This window comes from Ambystoma mexicanum, chromosome 3p (genome assembly GCF_040938575.1).
Source record: "Ambystoma mexicanum isolate Mex_15411 chromosome 3p, UKY_AmexF1_1, whole genome shotgun sequence".
Taxonomy (NCBI): Eukaryota; Metazoa; Chordata; class Amphibia; order Caudata; family Ambystomatidae; genus Ambystoma; species Ambystoma mexicanum.
The window spans coordinates 1,032,780,229-1,032,802,567 of NC_090925.1; the positions used below are offsets into that span (position 1 = coordinate 1,032,780,229).

The following is a 22,339-nucleotide window of genomic DNA, read 5'->3' on the forward strand; positions in this document are numbered from 1 at the left end:
CAGAAAATTCTGAAACTAGACCGAGTTTCATGTTAGTTCAGTATACGAAAAATCGTTGTCAAGAGCACAGTGGGATTTACGGACTGCATTACGCAGAGACACAATGGAAATTGCAAATATAATGTAGGTAACTCTTTAGACGCTTTTATACCGGAATGAAGAATAATGAATGGATGAATGAATGAAGAGCAAGTAAAACATTTGTTGGATCGTCTTTGTACCGGGCACATGGGCATGCAGGTCCACATTCTACACGCATGTAGACAAACAGTCGTTTCTCACTGTGTGTTAACCTCAATTTATTTTGTTAGTTTTCGCATTGATTTTAGAGCCGAACATACACCATTGCACTATCCTTGAAAGCAAATAGTTTCAGATCGGCCGTGATAAATAAAATGATTAATATTAATAAGGATCGGCTGGCGAGACTAATTATAATTTTTATGTTTTCAAAACAGGTATATCCTACCCTACTGCTACTGCCACCAGTTTCAGACCCCGGCAGATGGTTTTTTCAACTGCCAGCTGCAGCTTATCGTAAACAACTGCACCACTTTGACGATTTTATGGGACGATCGCCAAGGGCCCATATGCCCTTACGCTGTAATAGCGGCTAGAAGCAACATATCCACCTTTACGCTGGCCTAGTGCCTAGTTGATGGAACAGCCTTGCGGTTCACTGTGCGACCACAGTGCTTCTTTTAACGAAAACCAACACCCTGTGTACCATAAAGGAACAGCACGTGACTCACAATAAAACGGAACAGGATTTGCGGATAGAGAGAAAAGAAAATAAATGACACTCCGATTTAATATGCCAATTGCTGAATATTCTATAAACATTTAATGTTAAATAAATGTACTTTACCAAATGTACCCTGTTGCTGTTTGATTTGAAAGTACAGTTTCATATTCCGAATTGTGGCGCGCTGTGTTGTGAGTTGATCTGTGTTGGTTTCCGGGTTCTGTGTGAAGTCGCGTAGAAGACGACTGGGCGCGTTTGCCTACGCAGCACAGTAACTTCACGGAGAGAGGCGGGGAATATGAATGTTTTGATAATGTCAGGCTCAGGGGCGGGGGATATGATTTAGTGCCGCAAAAGCAGGTCAGCCAGGGCGATGCGGCAAGTGATAGGATTATTACAAAATGGCGGCGCCCTACTGCCTGTTTTCGCGTGCGTTTACTGGACGAAAACTCAGGTAAGGTCCACAGGAATAGGACATTTTTCTAAAATCGAGCGACTTAGGCTTAAAAACACATGGCCGACCCGTAGGGACAATAAACATTTTTGACCAAACCATTCCTTTAACATCAGGCATTCGTCAAGTGGGTGTCTGAGCCGGAATGTACAGACAGAATTTGGCCTGTAGATATTCTGCACTAGTTCTATAAAAGGCATGATGACCTGACATTAGGCCTTGACCATAAGAGTTCTGCAGGACCTGAATGTGCCATAAGAGGTAGACTGGTTGTGCCAGAAGTAGGGTGTTGCAGTGGTCCATGGTGGACATAACAAGTGAGGACACCAAAGGGGCACGTAACTGAGAAAGGAGTAAACAAAGAACCTTAGTGAGGGTTTTTAGTTTAAGATAGCTCCTTTGACATACTGGACTTATCTGAGATTCCGCAGACAGAAAAGCTAATATATATTTACCCCTAAAGATGGCCAAAAAAAGGGGGTCTAAAAGGCAGTAGAGGAAGGAGGGCCCACCACCAACACCTCCATTTTTCCCCATTCAACTTGAGCCAGCTATTACAAATACATGCACCCACAGCTTCGAGGCAGGTCCTAAATCTGGTCGCTGTCTCGACAAGAGATCTAAACGGACCAGAATCTGTGTCATCTGTTAAGAATAACATTGGAAGCCGTGAGAGCAGATAAGCTTGGTAAGAGGTTGCATGTACCTATTAAACAAAACCTGGAAGATGGAGGAAACCTGAGGGACTCCACATGTCAATGCAGTGGGCACAGAGTGAAAAGGGGGGAGGGAAATTGACTGTTCGGTCAGAGAGAAATGAAGAAAACCAGGAAAGAACAGTAGAGGAAGGAGGGCCCACCACCAACACCTCAATTTTTCCCGCATTCAACTTGAGCCAGCTATTACACATCCATGCACCCACAGCTTCGAGACCAGCACCGCCTATGTGCCACATCCTGGACGAAAACCGGATTGGGAAATGTGGAAGAAGAAAGACTACTCAAGCAAGGGCAGACGAAGGCTTCAAAAAGCTTCATTAGAAATTGAAGAAGCAAAATGGGGTGAAAATTAGCCAGGACAAGAGGGTCTAAAGATGTCGGCCCGAACCTGCCTGATCTCAAACATCAGGTCCGGCGAATACCGGAAGGTTAGTGAACACAGAATGCCTGGATATCTGTGGCGGGCTTCACATGGCTCATGCCTGACTCCAAGGTGGATGCCGTCTGGACGATTTTGGGGTGAGTTACAGATTGTTTGTTTCAGTTGGTTACGGAAGACCCCGGCCAAGAAAGGTTGGCTTCCGCTATGTTCTTTGTTCAAACTTCACGTTTGAAGCGCAAGTTAAAACTCCAGCTGCTCCACTGGCCACCAGGGGGCGTGCGGATGAACACCACCTCCGCGTGAGCTCCGGCACCCATGGTCCCTGAGGCGACCTGAGCCCCCGTCTCACGACCCCCCCACCGTTTGAGAAGTGCTGAGGAGCTGTATGAGGACCCCCCCCCCCCACAGTGAGACCGCGCCCTCGCGTCACGGCAATCCGGCGGAAGACTTCCTGTGCCCACTGATCGTGAGGGCGGTGCTTGGAAGGCGAATCGCCCAGCCCCCGCTGAAGGTGGATGGATGTGCCTCTCGGGTACGGAACGCAGTAATTAAGGAGGGCCCAGCCACTTTAGCGTGCCCGTTCCCCACGAATACCGTTCCGTAAGAATCCCGAGCGGAAACCCTCGTTCTGGCCGGTCATAGACTGTGGCCCAACCCTGACATCAGGCTACAGGGTGAGGATCCGAGTTAGTAGTGGGCACCCTGCCTTGACGCCCAGAACGACAGCCTTGTATCAGTGCAAGAACGCCCCCGCAACTCAATCGCCGGTGACACACTGGAGAGGGTAAGGCCCCCGACTCGGGGCATGTGCCTCCTCTCACCCCGGACCCGAGCCCCGATCAAGGAGCACGAAGATCTACGGCACCACACTACCATTGTGCCTTAGACCCACGAACCCAGACACATTGAATACGCATGAGGAGCGCCCCTGCGCTTGAGTGAACGGCCTGAGGAAGAGGAACCGCGGCCTGGTGGTAAGCAGAACCCAGGTTGCACTGAAGACCGACATCACAAGTGAGGCAGCCGAATCTGTCCGGTGCTAAGTGCCCCACGCGACCCCGCAGAGGGCAGGGCCCCCAAGCCAGGGGCGTGTGCCACCTCTGACGGTAGGTGCATCTTATGAACGTGCGACAGACTTTCCAGATTCGCATACACCCCATCCTCTTCGACTGTGCGGCACATCTCCATCATGTCGCTGGAGGCCTCGGAGGAGGGAGCCGCGGCCACGAGGGGGGACATTGCGGCACTACTAAGCGAGATCAAAAGCATGGGCTCCAACCTTGGTGGCAAGATCGATAAGATCACCCAGAGAATGGACAGCTTCGAAGAAAGATTGGAGGGTGTCGAAAACAATCAGACGTCGCTCGATACACTCGAGATACAAATGGACATGAGGTTACGGAACATTGAGAAAAAGGAAGAGGAGATGCGCCTTAAAATGGACGATTTAGAAAATAGGGAAAGAAGGAATAACCTGCACTTCTTTGGAATTCCGGAACATGAAGGGGAAACCGAAAAGGATCTCAAGGACACGATCCACGATATCATAAAAATTCTAACGGCCGATGAAGAAATCGACGAGCCCAAAACTGAAAGAATACATCGAGCTGGTGGACCCCCCGGTGGCCCCCGCTCGGTTCTGGACAAATTTCATAGATACCAGGACAGGACTAGGATTCTTGAGAAGGCCAGATCTGGAGGCCCACTCACGATGGGAGGGGCGCAAATTACGATCTTTCAGGACTTATCTGCACTCACGTTAGCACTCAGACGCCTTTGCAGCCCCCTGACAAAATGACTCAAAGAACAGGGCATACGATACAGATGGGGCTACCCATTCTCACTAACTTTTGAACTCCGAAGTAAGAAAATCGTCCTTAGATCAGAGGATGACATAAAAGAATGCATCGCCGACCTTCTGAATACAGGCCCGAAAGACCGCGAAAATGGGGATGACGGACGAGACGGAATGCAATGGGACCTACAGGGCCCTAGGCGCAAAAGAGTAAAAGGATCCAGAAAATATCGACGCCCCAATAACACACCCGATAACGAAAAGTGAGGATGTTCCTCCTGAATGCCATGACCAGAAGCACCAATACCCATGGTTGAAGCATGAGACGCTGGTCATATGGAGACCGAGAGCTGGGACGCCAAGTGCTCGGGGGACGAGGGAAGTAGAACACCCCTCTGAAGTAAGAGGGGGTAGGAACCCGAGTGAGACGACCCCGGGAATGCACGTAACGTTATGCTGTTATATCTTTGTATGGTTATGGTTGTTATAGATGTTGTATTACATGAAGCGAGGGGGCGGGGAGTGGGAAGGGGGCTCAACCTTATGTTGTGATGCAAAATTTGAATGGGACCGTGAGGAAACAGTCCCCATTGATGGTCCGACAATGGACGGAACACTGTCACCTAGTCTGTTTCGGACGCCGCCAAAAGCTGCCGATGCAGCACCCTCAGTTTGTGGGCTTCTTTGAGCCTCAACAACTTACGAGGGAAAGGGATGTGGGAATAATGAAAGCACCACTTGGATTCGTTTGCAACACCAACGTCGATATGGGCCTTGAGAAGCGAGCAACTGTCTGGCCAACAGTCTTGAGAGACACCGCAGAGACACTCAAAGATGGCGTCTTTTGATAACCCAAAAATGAAAGACTCACTCAGAGTGGCGTCCATTAATGTAAAAGGGCTGAACTCTCCAACTAAGGTCATTAGTAGCAAGGGAATTCAGCAGATCCAACATTGACATAATGCTGGTGCAAGAGACCAAGTTCGCCAAGGGGGAGGAGAGAAGCATCATCGGGAAGCGGGGAGGTCTGGAATTCTGGGGCTCAGGCCCACTGAGAAAAGGTGGGGTTGGCATCCTGTTCAAGAGAGGCATCCAATTTGAGGTAGAAAAGACATGGTCGGATGTGGCAGGTCGGGCCCTCCTGATCACGGGGAAATTAGCCAGAGTAAAAGTGACTATTGCTACTGCATATGCCCCAAACATTGGTCAGACGGCATTCCTACAGAGAGTAATCCCAAAAATAATGATGGAGGCAACAGGGCACGTAATTCTGGGGGGTGACTTCAACCAATGGGCAGACCCAGGTATTGATCGGAAACCGGGGAACCCAGACACAAGGAGTCAGATTAAAGAGGGACGTACCGACCTCGTCGAGATAATGGACTTGTACAACATGGGGGACATATGGAGAATAATGCATCCCGGTGTAGCTGGATACACCTTCTACTCAAATCCCCACCACACTTTTACGCGCATTGACTATATATACACATGTCGAACGACCTCATACCAACCACACAGCACTCAGATATTATTCCAATAACATGGTCGGACCACGACATGGTGCAAGCTGACATTTCCTGGGCGGACCTATCCACCATGGGAGGGGAAATGGCAGTGTAATGAAACCCTCTGGAAGGACCCGGTTTTCAAAGCGACGATGGAGACCGAAATCGAAGAGTACATCAAAATTAATGACGATGGGGAGGTTTCCAAACAAGTGATCTGGGAGGCAGGGAAGGCCACATGGGAAGGGACTCTAACACGGGAGGGGGCCACAAAGAAAAGGGAACGGAAAATTATAGAGCTAAAGTTGAGGGCCGATATAGGTCGATTAGAAGCGGAGATGAAAAAGGAACAGAGAGTTGACCCTAATAAATTGGAAACTGCGCTGTTGAAAAGGGAAGAATTGAGGCTCTTGGATCACAATCAAGTAGTACGTAAATTGCAATGTTTAAAACAGACATTTTATGAGAAAGGCGATAAGGCCGACGCCTTACTGGCAGCACGACTTAGGGAACAGAGAGCTGATCGTAGAGTGAACAAAATCATTGAGGACCCTGCCCCCCCTCCCCATGCCCCACCCAATATCCCAGAATCCTTTGCCAAATTTTATGAGAGACTCTACACTTCTGAGATAATTCCCGGCCGACCTGACCCATCAGCCTACCTGTCTTCAATCCCTATGCCCACGATAACGAACGCAGAAACTGAGTTTCTGGACTCCCAGATTAATGAACAAGAAGTGCACGAAGCGATCAAAAGGCTAACACTAGGCAAATCTCCAGGTGAAGATGGCTATACCGCCGGTTTCTATAAGACCTTTGCCACTCAACTAGCCCCCTTCCTCGCAGTTCTATTTAATGTAATATTAGAGACAGGACAGGCCCCGGACTCCTTTAAAAAGGCCTTGATAACGGTGATTCCCAAAGAGGGTAGGGACCCCAAAAGCTGCGGATCTTATCGCCCTGTTTCCCTTCTCAACCTTGACGCCAAAATTTACTCCAGGGTACTGGGGGCTAGATTAGAAACGCTAGTGCCCGCCTTGTCCATTCAGATCAAGTGGGGTTCATACTCGGGAGACAGGGAGCCGACTCCATGCGCAAAACATTGCACCTCATTCATGTGGGCCGCGACCTCCTTGGGAACCCCGTCCTGTTATCAATTGATGCCGAAAAGGCCTTTGACAGAGTCGAGTGGGATTTCCTGGGAGTCGTTTTGCAGAAGGTCGGAATAGGCCCCAAAACTAGGAGGGGCATACGGGCGATATATACAGCTCCTACAGCATTGATAGCCGTAAATGGGGAATACTCCTGTTGGTTTGAATTACGAGGGACTAGACAGGGATGCCCCCTCTCCGCGATCCTCTTTGCCCTTTCATTAGAACCCCTAGCACAAAGGATAAGATCCGACCCTGCGATAGAAGGGATCCGACTAGGCCCGGTGGAATATAAAATAGCGCTATATGCAGACGACATTCTCTTACACATGACCAATCCCACAGAGTCAATTCCCCAAGTCCTTAGACTAATGGACGAGTATGGCCAATTCTCCGGCTTTTGAGTGAACAAGGCAAAATCCATTCTATTCCCCCTGCAGGGAACTATGACAGAAAATGACTCTAAGTTTCGCCCTCTAGGTCTCAAGCTAGAACACCTCACTCTACAATACTTGGGTATACAGATCACTAGGAACCTGAATGACTTATTTGAAGCTAACTTCCCTCCACCCCTCCAGCGGTTCACTGCGGACCTTATGAAATGGGGAAAACTTACGATCTCCTGGCTGGGCCGCATCAACGCGATTAAGATGACATTCCTCCCACGCTTCCTGTACCCATTCCAAATGCTACCAATTGAAATACCCAAATCGTTTTTCAGGGAAGCTAAGAAGATCTTGATGAGATTTATATGGCAGGGTAAGAAACCGAGAATTGCATACACCACATTGATACTTCCCAAGGACAGAGGAGGGGTTGGGCTCCCGGACTTGAGAGCATACTACATCGCCTCACAATTACGACTAATGATTCCCCACCTCAGAGAACACAATGACCTCCAATGGGTCCAAATGGACAATCATTACTTTGCACCGGCCACAGTATCAGAATGGCTATGAGCCCCGTACAAAAGGATACTACGGAAAATCAAGGGCCATCCGATACTGAGCACGATCAGGAGTGTATGGCGTGCGAATCGGGAGATGCGCGGGATCACCACCTGGCCATCCCCTCTCAGCCATCTATGGTCTCCTAGCATGAACGATCGCATACCAGAGGTTGGCAGATACCAATCCTGGTATGAAGCTGGCCTAGAGAGAGTGGGCCAGCTCCAGAGGAAGGACTCCTATATCTCCCTCCCGGAACTGACGGAAGCATTGGGCATAGGTACACTATCCACGTTCCAATACATCCAACTGAAAGGGGTCCTGACGAAGGCTGAATGGAAGGACAAGCTGAACAGAGAATTGACCCCATTCAAGAAAATATTGGACTCTAGAGTGGAGAGGAAAGGTCTCATATCAATAATGTACCAGGAACTAATAGCAGCGGGAGACTGCTCCACGGATCCTCTGAAAGCTAGGTGGGAAAAGGACTTTGGGGAAGAAATAGACCACGAGCAATGGAACCTAATGTGTAGGGCTGCCTGTAGAACATCGCTATCGTGTCAGTACAAATCGCACGCCATCAAACTTCTGCATAGGTGGCAATGCGACCCCCTCAGGCTCTCCAAAATGTCTCAGACAATGAGTCCGACATGCTGGAGGAAATGTGGGCAAACGGCTAATTATTGGCATATGTGGTGGGGTTGTCCGCGTATCAAAGTATTCTGGAACGAAGTACTGGGGTGGATCAAGGAAATTGATGGTATTCAGAGAGATTCTGACCCCTACCTGGTGCTTTTTGCCCTGGAACGAGATGTGGACGAGTGGAACAGAGTGACAGGCCTGACCCCCTACCTACTCCTGGCCGCCAGGGCCCTCCTGGCGATCAAATGGAAATGCGGTACAGTCCCTAGGAAGAGTGAATGGATTGCCCTAGCCACCAACATCTACCTGATGGAAACCATAACGGCCGCTCTGCATGGAAGGTCAACCCAATGCGAAACCCTATGGATGGACTTTAGAAGTCGACACCTAACGACAGATAAGGGGTCCCTATCAGATGAACCTGAGGAGACCTAATGGAAATCCAATGCCCAGGTAGTGGTGACTGAAAAAAGAAAAAGGGGAAAATCTCTTGACACGAGTGAATACTGTCTGATTAGACACTGGAGTCGGAAACATTGCCCTATCAACGTCTCGACGCTCTAATTGTGATAAACGAACTGGTGCCAAGTTAAGTGAGGGGGGGAGAGGGGAAAGGGGAGTTAGTTTTTTCTTTCTGAGTATTAGGAAATGCACCTCCATTGAGAACTGAGATAATTGTATGACACTGTGAGCTGACACCAAGCCTTTTTGTTTTTGTTTTTTACCCAACTGTGTCAACCGGTGCATTATTTCGTATGTATCTTGATGTTTCTTCATTGTTCCTTTTTGTTTATTTTTATTTTTTTTATTTTTTTGTAATTATTGTTGTATATGATAAAAACCAATAAAAGCAAATAAAAAAAATAAAAAAAACTCCAGCTGCACTGGGGAAGCATGAAGATAACAGATCTAGATGGCGACTGAGTTACATCCGGCCCAGACCTCTCCCCAGCGGAAATGTGAACGCCCCAGAAGAGCCCCCACCCCATCAGAAATTACACTTCATTTCATTGAACATTAGGGGCCTAACCTTCCCCTTCAAACGGAAATCAGCCCTGAAACAGCTCCAGGATATGGAAAGCTCAGTGGTGTTCCTACAAGAAACACACTTGGACCCGCACGATTTCGCACGCTTCCGAAGTAGGCATTTTCCTTTACAATACCATGCCTCTAACGGGACTAAAAAAGGGGATACGGCTATCCTTTTTGCCAGAAATGTGCAGTTCAAGGTGCTTGAGACATTACAATGCCCAGAGGGTCGATACTCAGCAGTCAAGGACTTTATATACGTCCAGCTTTACTTACTCATCTCCGTTTACACCCCCAACGAAGGTCAGGAAGCATTCCACGAAGTACTGGAGTTCCCTCCTTCCCTTTGTCGAAGGCCAAATAATTATTGGAGGAGACTTCAACGGGGTCCCAGACCCCCAGTGGGAAAGATCACATCCTCCGGCCCCCAGAGACTTTAAAACCCCTTTACCTATTCCGGACTCTAGGGGTGGTGGACTCATGGAGGCTGCTTCATCCAGACGAGAAGGACTTTTCTTTCTTCTCACAGGTACATAGGGATTCCTTTCGAATAGACCTTGTGCTGACCTCCCCACAAATCCTTGCTTTTGTAGACAGAGTGGCCATAGGGCCGAAAGTACTCTCGGACCATGCTCCGATTACACTGGCTCTTCGGGCCTACGACCCTGAACCACCTCCTCGAAGCCTGTGGAACTTATATGACCCCATCCTGAATGAGATGCCACTGAGGGACTCGATTGCTAAGGTGATCTGGAACTTCTTTCAGGAGAACCCAGTGGAGGACACATCCCCAGCCACTACCTGGGTCGCCATGAAGGCAGTGGTGAGGGGAGAATTGATTGTGCAAGGGGCGGCATACCACAAACGCAAACACCGAATCCGCATTGAGCTGCAGGAGGAGGTCCAAAGGGCAGACACCCATCACAAAAGAAAAGATCGGTCCCTGAAAACCCATTGTGTCCTACAAACAGCCCGGAAGAAGCTGGAGGGCCATTATGCAGAAGAAACAGCATACTTACTAGCCAAATCCAAGCAGGGCTACTACACGAAGAACAACAAAGCAAATAGACTTCTAGTGGAGAAGCTAGCTAAGATCAAGAGAAAGAACACGATAGTGGGCCTCTGCGACTCCCAGGGGTCCAATACACTGATCGTGATAAACTACATATGGCAGCGGCCCATCTCTCTCCGAAACAATGTCGGCATCTCCCTGAGACAGGGCAGAGCAGATTAAGTGCCTGCAGGATGTTGCCCTTCCACAACTGGAAGAGCCCGACATAGAGGGATTGGACGCCCCGATTACAGGTGAGAAGGTGGAGGAATCCATCAAGTCTTTAAAGGCCAGGGACCCTGGCCCAGACGGATTCAAGATTAGATTTTACAAACTGTTTCGCCCCCAACTGGTAGCCCCACTAACAGCCCTCTTTAACTCATTTGGGATTTCTGGCTCTATCACCCTATCCATGCAAGCATCTGTAACCAGGCTCTTGCTTAAACCCGGCAAAGACAGAAGGAAAACAGTTCATATAGGCCCATTTCCTTATCAAACATTGATGCCAACATTTATTCAAATGTTCTGGCAAATCGCCTGGCTGCCATCTCGGCCACCCACCTTGGTCGACCAGGTGGGGTTCATAATGCATAGATCAACCGGAGACAACATTCAAAGAGCCCTAAACCTGGTGGACATAGCAACCCAAGACTCGCATAAATTGGCTCTGTTAGCTTTGGATGCCACCAAGGCCTTCGAAAAAGTAGACTGTGCCTTCCTGCAGCGTGCCCTGGAAGTCTTTCACTTTGGCCTGAGCTTTCGCAAAATGGTCTTAGCCCAGTCCCCAAAAATTCTTCTCTGGGTTAACCACAACCTATCAGATCCGATCCCCTTAATCTGTGGCATCAGACAAGGATGCCCTCTTTGCCCCCTCCTGTTTGTTTTGATATGGAACCCCTCGCCCAGTGAGTTCGAATAGAATCAAGCATCAAAGGTCTTCCAGTTGGTACCTCCCAGCACAAAATCTCACTCTATGCTGATGACGTACTGTTATCCATAACAGATATCTGTCCTTCCTTGACATCAGCTCTACAGGAGCTTTGTAAATTTGTTTTGTTATGTTATGTTTTAAGCATTTATAGAGCGCACCTGGTACCCTTGTGCTGTTGGGCGTGGACTATCACACAAGAAACATAGAACAAACGGAGGACAAGACAAAACTCAGAGTAACGATAAGCAGAGGCATGTGTGACTACAAGAACTCTCTAGGCAAAGAGCAGGGTCTTCAGCTGCTTCTTGAACAGTTCTGTCGAGGCTAACATTCTTAGCGTGGGCGACAGGGCATTGCAGGCTGTTGGAGCTGCTACTTCAAATGACCCGTCTTGTCTTATTAGAATAACTACATGGGACCTTAAGAAGATTGGTATTATCTGATCTTAAGGTCCTAGCGTTATCTTTCAAGACAATAGCTTCCTTCAGATAAGATGGCATTTGACCCATGTTAAATTTTTTGGGTAATGAGAAGAAACCTAAACAAAACTCTTGCCCCGAACTGTAGACAATGGAGGCTCCTCCTAGCTTCAGAGACGTGATCCCTTTTATTTAGGCCCTTCACTTCTCTCACCGCCCCATTCTGGATCACCTGGAGGCGTTGAATCTCTGCCTGTGGGAGGCCCACCAGTAGGATGCACCCGTAATCCAATTTGGATCCAATAAGGGCCCTCGCCAAGGTTTCAGAATTATTTTCAGAAATAAGGGGGCATAGGTGGCGGAAGAGTTTGATGAAATAGAAGGATGAAGAAATAAGACTATTCACCTGAGCCTTCATATTCATGTGTTTATCCAGGTACACACCTAGTGTTTTCACCTTATTCAAGGTCTCAATGACAGTTATCCAAATTGAAATGCTTATAGTCGGCCCCCAGTTTATCCAATTTACTGGGAGAGCCCACCAGAAGAAATTCAGTTTTGGCACTATTCAGAGCCAGCCCATTGGAGACCATCCAATTTTGGATTTAAAGGTAGATTTTATTAATGAATGCTTCGTCTTCTTGATGTGTGCCCGAAATAGGTAGAACACATTGCGTATCATCTGCATAATTAGCGAATATTATCCCCTTCTCTTCCAACATCTGGAAGAAGGGGATCATAAAGATGTTATAAAAACATGGTGACACGCATGCTCCCTGTGGGATCCCATACAATAAGAGCATGGGATCGGCTTCTGCCGACTCACTAGTCACTCTAATTTGTCTATCTTTCAAAAAAGAGGATATGTATTGGATTGCATCTTCAGAGAAGGATACATTCTTCCTTAACCTGGTGGAAAAGATGGAATGGTCCACCAGGTCAAAAGTTGCGGAGAGATCTAAAATCATCAGGAGGGCAATCTGGCCCTTATCCATGCCTTGAAGAAGGCGAGATTTAAGGGCAAGAAGAGCCGTCTCTGTTCCGTGGTTAGTACGAAAGCCTGATTGGTATTTGTGCAAGATTGATTTTGTTCCAAAAATACAGATATCTGAATGTACGCAACTCGATCCAAGATTTTCAAAAGAAAGGCGGTGTTGGTAATCAGTCTGTAGTTGGAGGATGTTAAAGGACACAGATTTGGCTTTTTTAGAAGAGGCGTAATCCAGGCATTTTTTTAATTGTCTGGCACTAGATATAACTGAAATGAATCATTGACAAACTTCGTGAGTACCAAAACTTTGGGAAGGTTTCAGGGTTTTCCATCAACTTCAGGAAAATCGCCAGCATTGGGGGTGGGCATGGAGCACTGGGAATGGGAGGACTTGAGGCCCCTATGCCTGATTCAATGGAGTGGGAAATCTATCCCCTATCTGGGAGTCCAGATCCCGGCCTGCCCTAAAGACACATATTTGCGGAACTTCCCCCGGCTCTTTAAAGAGCTGGAGTGGGACCGTGAACGTTGGACCTCACAGGAGATTTCTCTCTCATTGGGCAGATCACTGTCTGCAAGATGTGTCTCTTCCCACGGTTCCTTTATGCCTGCTCTTCCCTACCCGTTGCGATTCCACTATCTCCTCTTCGCTGTATGCAGAGGGAAATGCTTCAGTTTATGTGGAGAGGTAGGAAGGCAAGGATATCTCAGACGGCGATGATGAACAGCTCGCGATTAGGTGGCTTGGCGGTCCCCGAACTACGTAAATACCAAATAGCGGCACAGCTGGCACACATTTAAGCTTGGGACAAGATCACTGGGCCAAAGAAATGGGTGGAGCTGGAGCAGTCCCGCCTCACGCTTCCCCTTTGCTTTCTTCCACGTATTGCTCCCCCCCCCTACGGAGGACTTGGGTGTGGACCCGGACTTCCACCAAACACACTCTTGATGTATGGGATTGGGCATTGAACCAACAGAAAGGCATCCCACGTGGCCTGAGCCCTGTCTCCCCGATTTTTCACAACCCGCTTTTTCTCCTGGATCCTACCCGCTGAACTTTAGGAACTGGGCCACAGGGGGACTTGAATCCCTGGGACAACTATTTGAGGATGGCCAACCCTGCATCTTTGAACGCTGTAAATCAACCTTTCAACTAACTGAAGCCGAGAGGTTCTCTTACTCGCAACTCCGGCATTGGTGCTCTTATCCCAGACTCAACAAGCTGTTCCTCTTGAATTTACCTTACAGGGATTGCTGCTTAGGGGAAAAACCTCCACTCTCTACAGAGTACTACAGGAGGACACGCTTACCACCAGGCCCCCTTATATGGCACATTGGGCAGCAGACCTGGGACACCCTCTAGAAGACCAAACCTGGGTAGATATATGGTCTAGGACCCACGCTTCCTCCTTTTGCATCACTAATCGTGAATGTGCCCACAAACTGCTTTTGTGATGGTACTTTCCCTCAACCCGCCTTCATCACTTCGACCAATCCCTTGACCCGAGTGCTGGCATAAATGTGGACGGCCCGGCTCGTATTTCCACATGTGGTGGACCTGCCCCAAAGTACAAACTTTCTGGAACCAGTGTATCTCCGCAATAGAAGACATAACCCATGTGAAGATCCCTACGGAGCCGTAAATTATCTTACTAGGCTCCAGAGGTCTACCCAAGATCGGGGAGAAAGGCCAAGCTCCTTACACAACTCCTGCTGGCGGGAGAATCACCATTGCCTGCACCTGGAAAACCACTAAGGGCCCTTCTATGATACTGTGGTGGATCAAACTCTGGGATATCTTGGTGGCAGAAAAGGTCATCGCAGCCAAGGCGGTCTTTTACATCGGTTCACGGACATTTGGGCCCCGCTTATGGAATATGACAGAAACTACCCTTGTGCTGACCCGCAAGCCTCGTCCGGCCCATTTGGCTCTATAGTCGGGCACGGAACTATTCACAGACGATTCTGTCCCGCTGGGCCAGGAAGGGGTTTCAACTGAGATCGGAGGGGGGGCAGGAAGGGGAGGATTCTGGAATGTCCGGACTATGACTGCTCAGTCTTAATTATTGGAATGTCGCTTGTGTTCCCTTTATCCACTTGTGCAACCGGTTTAAAATAAATATGTTTTAAAAAAAAGACATTGAAGAAGCAAAATGGGACGAAAATTATACAGGACAAGAGGGTCTAAAGAAGTCGGCCCGAACCTGCCGGTGCAGGAGAGGCTGGGGGAGGCAATGCCGTCCGTCCCACCCACCGTGGCGAGACCGCCGAGTGCCCCATCTAGCTTCCCCACTTGGGAGTCGGCCGAGACCATCATGGTGTTAAAACAAAACGAAAACAAAAATCCAGGCACTCAGCCCGGGAAGCCTACCTGCGGCCTGCAGCAGCATGGCAGCATGGCTTCCCACAGTGACGGAGGCAGGCTGCTCCGCCGCCGACCCACCCGGCCAGATCCCCCTCATCCTTCCCTAACTCCAACCCCCTCCGATGCTCCCCTTTCGGGGGCCAGATGGAGAGGCGGGCCAGAGACAGCACAGACAGGAGGGAGTCAGGTGTGACCGCTAGTGTCTTCAAACCCCAGCCTGGCCGCACGGGGCCGAGCTCCAGCTACCTGGGTAAGAGAGAAGGTCTCCCGCTGTGCCAGCGGGCCTGGCCATCGCTCGCCCACGGAGGTGGATGGCCGAAACCTCGACGCGCGCCCTTCGAGTATGCCCAGCTGCGCCATGGCTCAGGGCTCGTCCGGCGGGCCAGGCCCCTGTCTGCCTGGGCAGGCGTTCCACGAGAACGGTTTGGCTTCCCTCGGCTCCCGGCTGCTCCTACTTGGGACTTACCTGCCGACCGGGGTGTGCCCACCAACTCCCGCCCGCTGGTTGTTCTGGGTGGAGCGTGCCTGCACCCGTTGCCGCAGCTCAGGGGCCGGCTTGGTGAGGAGAGGATGAGGGCTGCTCCCCGGCAGGTTAACCCAACCCTGCCTGTCGTCCCAGTCCGTCTGCTGGGTCGCGGACCCCTCCTACGGCGGAAGGGAATCCCGCTCCCTGGCGCCTGGACCCCCCATGCGCCCCGACTGCGGAATGCTCCGCTGGCCGGACCATAGCACGAGGGACGCCTCGGGCTGTGGGTGTGCGCGTCTTGGACGCACCGAGGACGGGCCCGCGGCTCTCCCTCCGGCTGCCCCGCTGTTAATGATCCTTCTGCAAATTCACCCGCGGGAAAACTTGTTACGACTTTTACTTCCTCTAGATAGTCATGTTTGATCATCTTCTCGGCGCTCCGCCAGGGCCATTGCCAACCCGGCTGGGCCGATCCAAGGACTTCACTAAACCATCCAATTGGAAGTAGCGACGGGCGGTGTGTACAAAGGGCAGGGACTTAATCAACGCGAGCTTATGACCGGCACTTACTGGGAGTTCCTTGTCATGGGAAATAATTGCAATCCCCAATCCCTATCACGAACAGGGTTCAGTGGGTTACCCGCGCCGGTCGGTGAAGGGTAGACACAAGCTGATCCGTTCAGTGTAGCGCGTGTGTAGCCCTGGACATCTAAGGGCATCACAGACCTGTTATTGCTCGGTCTCGTGTGGCTGAACGCCATTTGTCCCTCTAAGAAGTTGAACGCTGACCTCTGCGGGTCACGTAACTAGTTAGCATGGAGGACTCTCAGTAGTTATCGTAATTAACCAGACAATATCACTCCACCAACTAAGAACGGCCATTCACCACCACCCACAGAATCCAGAAAGAACTATTAATCTGTCAATTCTTTCTTTGTCCGGGCAGGGTGAGGTTTCCTGTGTTGAGACAAATTAGGCTGCAGGCTCCACTCCTGGTGGTGACCTTCCGTCAATTCCTTTAAGTTTCAGCTTTGCAACCAGACTCCCCTCGGAACCCAAAGGCTTTGGTTTCCTGGGGAGCTGCTTGACGGGTCATGGGAATAATGCCGCTGGATCGCTAGTCGGCATCATTTATGGTCGGAACTACAACGGTATCCGATTGTCTTTGAACCTCCGACTTTCGTTCTGATAAATGCACACACCCCGGGAGGTCAGCGCTCGTCGGCATGCTTTAGCTCTAGAGTTAGTACAGTTATCCAAGTAACAGATGGAGCGATCAAAGGAACCATAATTGATTTAATGAGCAATTTGCAGTTTCACTGTACCGGCCGTGTGCACCAACATGTGCACAGCTTAATCTTTGAGATGTGCATTTACTACTGGCAGGATCAACCAGGTAGCCGCACCTGCCGGAGGGTGTCAACGGGGAGTGCTGCGCGCCCACCACAGAGCTGACCTTCGCATCCTCTGGGGCCGTCCGCAGGACCCAAGCATCAAAGAGCGTCCCCAGATGCGTGTGGGTCGGGTGGACAGGCTGGTCACGTGGGCGCCACCACAACTTGAAGCGGTAGGGGGTTCGCCCGCACACCGCCACCGGTGTGGCGACAGAGGGGGTCAGCACCCCACAGAACTTGCGCTCTGAACTGCTGGAGAAACGTGCTCGGTGGATGAGGGGCCACATTGTGGCTTGCGGGGCCCACACTGGGACTAGGGCCACCCGACCCCATCCACTCTGATCTGACCACTGGGGAACGGCCGGCCTGCTCGGCCTTCACTCTGCTCGGCCTTCGCTCTGCTCCGAGTGCAGAGCCACCCACACGAGGGGCCCTCCCCAAGGGGGGAATACCCTTGACACAGTCCCAAGGCCAGTGGAAGCGAATTGCTTGAAACAACAGCAGAGGCTGACCAAGCAGTCCAACCCTAGACGGACCAAGTGCGCCAAATCGATCCCATGGAGTGCTCAGAAGAGCACCCCCAGCAGGCCAGTCTTGACCCCAAGAGGGGCCAGGACGGTTGCCGGATAAGGGCACGGCCCAGCAGACACAGCAAAACTGCTGTCAGGGGGCTGTAACACTCTCTGCCGGAGCAAAGAGCCACCTGCCCCCCCGGGGCCTTCCCAGCCGGTCACGGTGCACCGCCACAGAGGATATGCGCCCTGCGGGGGCCTGTTGTCCCCGGGCTGCAGTCCTGTGAGGGCATCCACCATTCCAGGTGACCAACCTGCCTGCCGTGTTGAATCCTGCAGGCGGACTGCATGGACCCAACCAGTTTACCTCTCCATGGTTTCACGCCCTCTGGAACTCCCTCTTCAAAGATCATTTCAACTTTCCCTTACGGTACTTGTTAGCCATCGGTTTTGCATCCGTATTTAGCCGTAGATGGAGTTTACCACAAGCTTTGGGCTGTATTCCCAAGCAACCTGACTCCAAGAAGATCTGATCCCGGCATGCAAGAGGCCGCTACGGCCTAACACCGTCCACGGGGTGAGACTCTATCAGAAGGACTTGAGCCCCCTGAGCGATGCCGGAGAGTCGGTCTTCTGTACGCCACATTTCCCATGCCTGCTGCTGAACAGGGATTCAGCGCTGGGCTCTTCCCTCTTCACTGGCCAATACTGAGGGAATCCTGGTTAGTTTCTTTTCCTCCGCTTAGTAATATGCTTAAATTCAGCAGGTCGTCACGTCTGATCTGAGGCCATAGTCGGGGGAGCACATAGCTCGGGGCAGCTGGCCTCGAGCCCGTACGGGGGGTAGCCCCAGCCCTGTGCCTTTGGCACAGCCGAGTGTGCGCTGTCCCGATTTGCGGCCGAAGCCCAAATGGTCCCGAGGCTCCATGGCCATCCTGCGCCGGCAGCCCTGGGACACCACACACAGTACGGCCAGTGAGGGGTAGGGTGAAGGTGCACCAGCCTTTTTTAAAGGCCCGCTGCCGTCAACACATCCGGGGCACGCCAGCCCTCCCGAAACCAGCATGAGGCAGGGAAACTTGGGAGGCTGGGACACGCTGGCAATGAGCCCGCAAGCCAGGTCCAGGGATCTTGCGAGAGTGCTGATCGTGCTCTGATCTTAGGGGGACGATGGGGAATGTGGTCCCTGCGACAGCCCCAGCCACGCCCCTGGGAGGGAACGCCCGGACGATTGAATTACAAGCGACCCACAGACAGACATAGCTCTGGGAGGAACCCAGGCCGCATGGTGCGTTCGAAGTGTTGATCAATGTGTCGTCCTGCAATTTACACTAATTCTCGCAGCTAGCTGATTCTTCATCGGCGCGCGAGCCGAGTGATCCACCGCCAAGAGTCACTGGCAACTTTCTTTGTTCCAGACATCAGCCTGACCCTGCCGGTGCAGGAGAGGCGGGGGGGAGTGTCAGGATTCCATGGTATATTTACAAATTTCCAAAAACATATTACTTCAGAAAACTTTCACTAAGGAGGTTCATGCAGATTTTTAATTTCAACATTTACACACTTTAGGTGAAGGTGTTAGTAAAAGAATGTTTGGGGTTTTGAATTTAGTATGAATTAAGATTGTGAATATGTCAATTTTCCTTAATGAAAGAATATACAGGAAGTATCTGTTTCCCCAAGCCAAGATGGAGTTTCCATAGAAGAACAAGTTACTTCTTACCTTGTAACGTTCTTTCGATGGGATGTACCTCCGACGTATTCCTTATCTTGTTAGATTACATCCCAGCTTGCTGGCCTCGGAAATGTTTTCAGTAGAGGGTGCTGCGCATCAACGTCCCTCGAGCTGGTGTCCCTCGACAGCCACCGTCTCGGCGCCGACGTCATCATGCGTATAAATAGACTTGCGCAGCGACCGTTGCTCAGTTCCGTTTTGAAGCTTGAAATTTAGCTGTGCATGAATTGGTTATTGACCTTGAAGGAGCGTAAGCTGCAACTACAAGGGAAGTTTTACTGCGGGGATGGATGGGAGGGGCGATAAGGAATACGTCGGAGGAACATCCCATCGAAAGAACAAGGTAAGAAGTAACTTGTTCTTCGAAGGGATTGTGTCCTCCGACGTATTCATTATCTTGATAGACTCCCAGAGCAGTGGTGTGAAAGAGGAGGTGGGAGTAAAAATGGAATATTTCCCTTTAAGAATGAACAGAATGTAACACAGCTTTGCCAAATCTTGTCTCTGGGCTAGAGGAGGAATCCAGACTGTAGAATTTTCTAAAAGTATGAGCGGACGGCCATATGGCAGCCGCACATATGTCCCGAATCAGTATCCCTCTTTGGAGAGCCGAAGAGGCTGCGATAACCCTGGTTGAATGAGCCCTAAAATGTTGAGGGGGCTCTTTCCCTGCCAATTTGTAGCATTCTAGAATGGCTAAAATAATCCATCTTGAAATGGTCTATTTTGTGATTGGCAATCCTAATTTGTGTCCTGCATAGCCTACAAATAGTTGGTCCGCTTGCCTTATCCTAGCAAGTCTGTTGATATAAAAACTGAAGGCACGCCTTGGATCCAGCCTATGTAGCCTCTCTTCTTCTTTCCCTGGATGGGGAGGAGGATAGAATGAAGGTAAGGTTATTTTCTGAGTGATGTGGAATTCAGAGACCATCTTTTGGAGGAAATTATGCTTCACTTGTAAGACAACTTTGTCTTTGTGAAAAATTGTATGAGGAGGTTTGCAAGAAAGAGCTTGTAATTCACTCACTCCTCTGACATATGCATATGGGTGAGAAATCTTAATAAACAAGAATGGAGTGGTTCAAAGGGAGTACCCATCAGAAAATGTAAGACTAGATTTACGTCCCACAAGGGAACTTGGAACGGCTTTGGGGGATAGACATTAGTTAACCCCTTCAGAAATTGGATTACTAGGGGTAATTTGAAATATAATGGCTCCTCCGCAGTGCGCTTAAAGATTGACAGCGCTGCGAGGTAGCCCTTGATCGTACCAACTTGAAGACCTGAATTCGACAAATAGAGCAAGAAAGATAACTCCATTGGTGTACTGCATGAAAAGGGTTCGATATTCTTCTCTCTACACCAGCTGCAAAATCTGTTCCAACGGCAGCGGTATAAAGTCTTTGTTGCTGGTCTTCTAGCTGAAAGCAACACCTCCATGACGTCATCCAGGAGGTCCCAATCCTTGTATCTCAACCTTTCAGAAACCAGGCGTGAAGGTTGAGGGTTCTGATGTCCGGATGGAGAATCTGACCTCCCTTCTGCGAGAGAAGATCCTCTCTTTGTGGAAGACGAATCAGAGAGCAGATGGACATTTCCAGAAGGTCCGGGTACCACGTTCTCCTGACCCAATCCGGGGCAATTAGGATCATAATTTTCTGGAATCTTCTCAACCTCCCGATCATCTGAGGAATGACAGGGACTGCAGGAAACGCGTATAGAAGTGGAAACTCCCAGTCTACTACAAACGCGTCCCCTAGAGCTCCTCTCAGGGGAAAATCCCTTGAACAAAACTGATCGCACTTCCTGTTGATACTGGTGGCGAACAGATCCACTTGAGGGGTTCCCCAAAGGGCGAAGATCTCCTGAACGACTTCCTGAGCTAGCTCCCACTCGTGGGAGACTGTGCTCTGCCTTCTCAGAGCGTCTGCTGTCAAGTTCTTCTCTCCGGCTAAGTGATCTGCCGATAGGCAGATTCCTTCTTGAATTGCCCAAAACCAGAGCTGCAACGCCTCTCTGCACAGTGGCAGTGATCCTACGCTTCCTCTTTTGTTGAGGTAGTGCATGGCCACTGTGTTGTCCGTCATTATTAGGATATTTTTCCCCTGTACAGATGGCAGAAAAGCCTTCAGCGCTACTCTGATTGTTCTCAGCTCTAACAGGTTGATATGTAGTCTGGACTCCGATGGAGACCAACGACCACTGATGGTCAAGTCGTTGGTATGGGCTCCCCACCCCGTTAGTGAGGCATCCGTGACTACTGTTATCTCCGGCCATGGTTGCCAAAACTGTTCTCCTTTCAAAATGTTCTCCCGACAGGCCCACCACTGAAGGTCTCGAGCCACTCTGTCCGGGACTTGAAGATCTGTCATTCTTCCTGAGAATTGCGACTATTGAGTTCTCAGCGCCCACTGGATAGATCTCATTCTCCGGCACTAGGAAGATGCAGGATGCCATGAGACCTAGCAACCTCAAAAAGTCGAAGGCTGGAAGAAGTTGGGCATTTTGAAATTTGGTAACCATCTGCAGAATATCTTGGGCCCTCACCTCTGGTGGCATGGCTCTCCCCAGGGAAGTGTCCAGGACCACTCCAATGAACTGGAGTCTTTGTGATGGTATCATCTGTGACTTCTTTAAGTTGAGGGAGAAGCCCATCTTGTGAAGGAAGCGGCAGACATAAACTAGTTGGATCTGAGCTTGTTCCAATGAAACTGCTCTGATCAACCAATCGTCTAGGTAGGGGTAGACATGGATGCCTTCCCTCCTTAGACTCGCCGCCACTACCGACATTAGCTTGGTGAAGACCCTCGGGGCGGAGGTCAGCCCAAATGGCAGAAATCGAAATTGATAGTGAGAGTTGCCAATTGCAAACCACAGGTATTTCCTGTGTTTGAGATGGATTGGCACATGGAAATAAGCATCCCGAAGGTCTAGGGATACCAACCAGTCCTGAAGCTGGAGGGCCTGAAGGATCTGAGAAAGAGTTACCATCTTCAACTTGTCCTTCCTGAGGAATTTGGTCAATTCTTGTCCCAGTTCTCTGTCGTTCTTTGGTACTAGGAAGTAGGGGGGAATACCAACCCTTGTCCTCTCCGCTACAGGT

The 22,339-nt window shown here is 50.1% G+C and overlaps 1 long non-coding RNA gene and 1 pseudogene across 1 annotated transcript in view; both read right to left on the reverse strand.

Moving 5' to 3' along the window:
• LOC138581204 (uncharacterized) overlaps nucleotides 1-22,339 on the reverse strand; it is a 101,809-nt gene that overhangs the window by 67,546 nt on the left and 11,924 nt on the right. The window lies entirely within an intron of this gene.
• Nucleotides 18,745-18,896, reverse strand: LOC138581511 (5.8S ribosomal RNA; annotated as a pseudogene).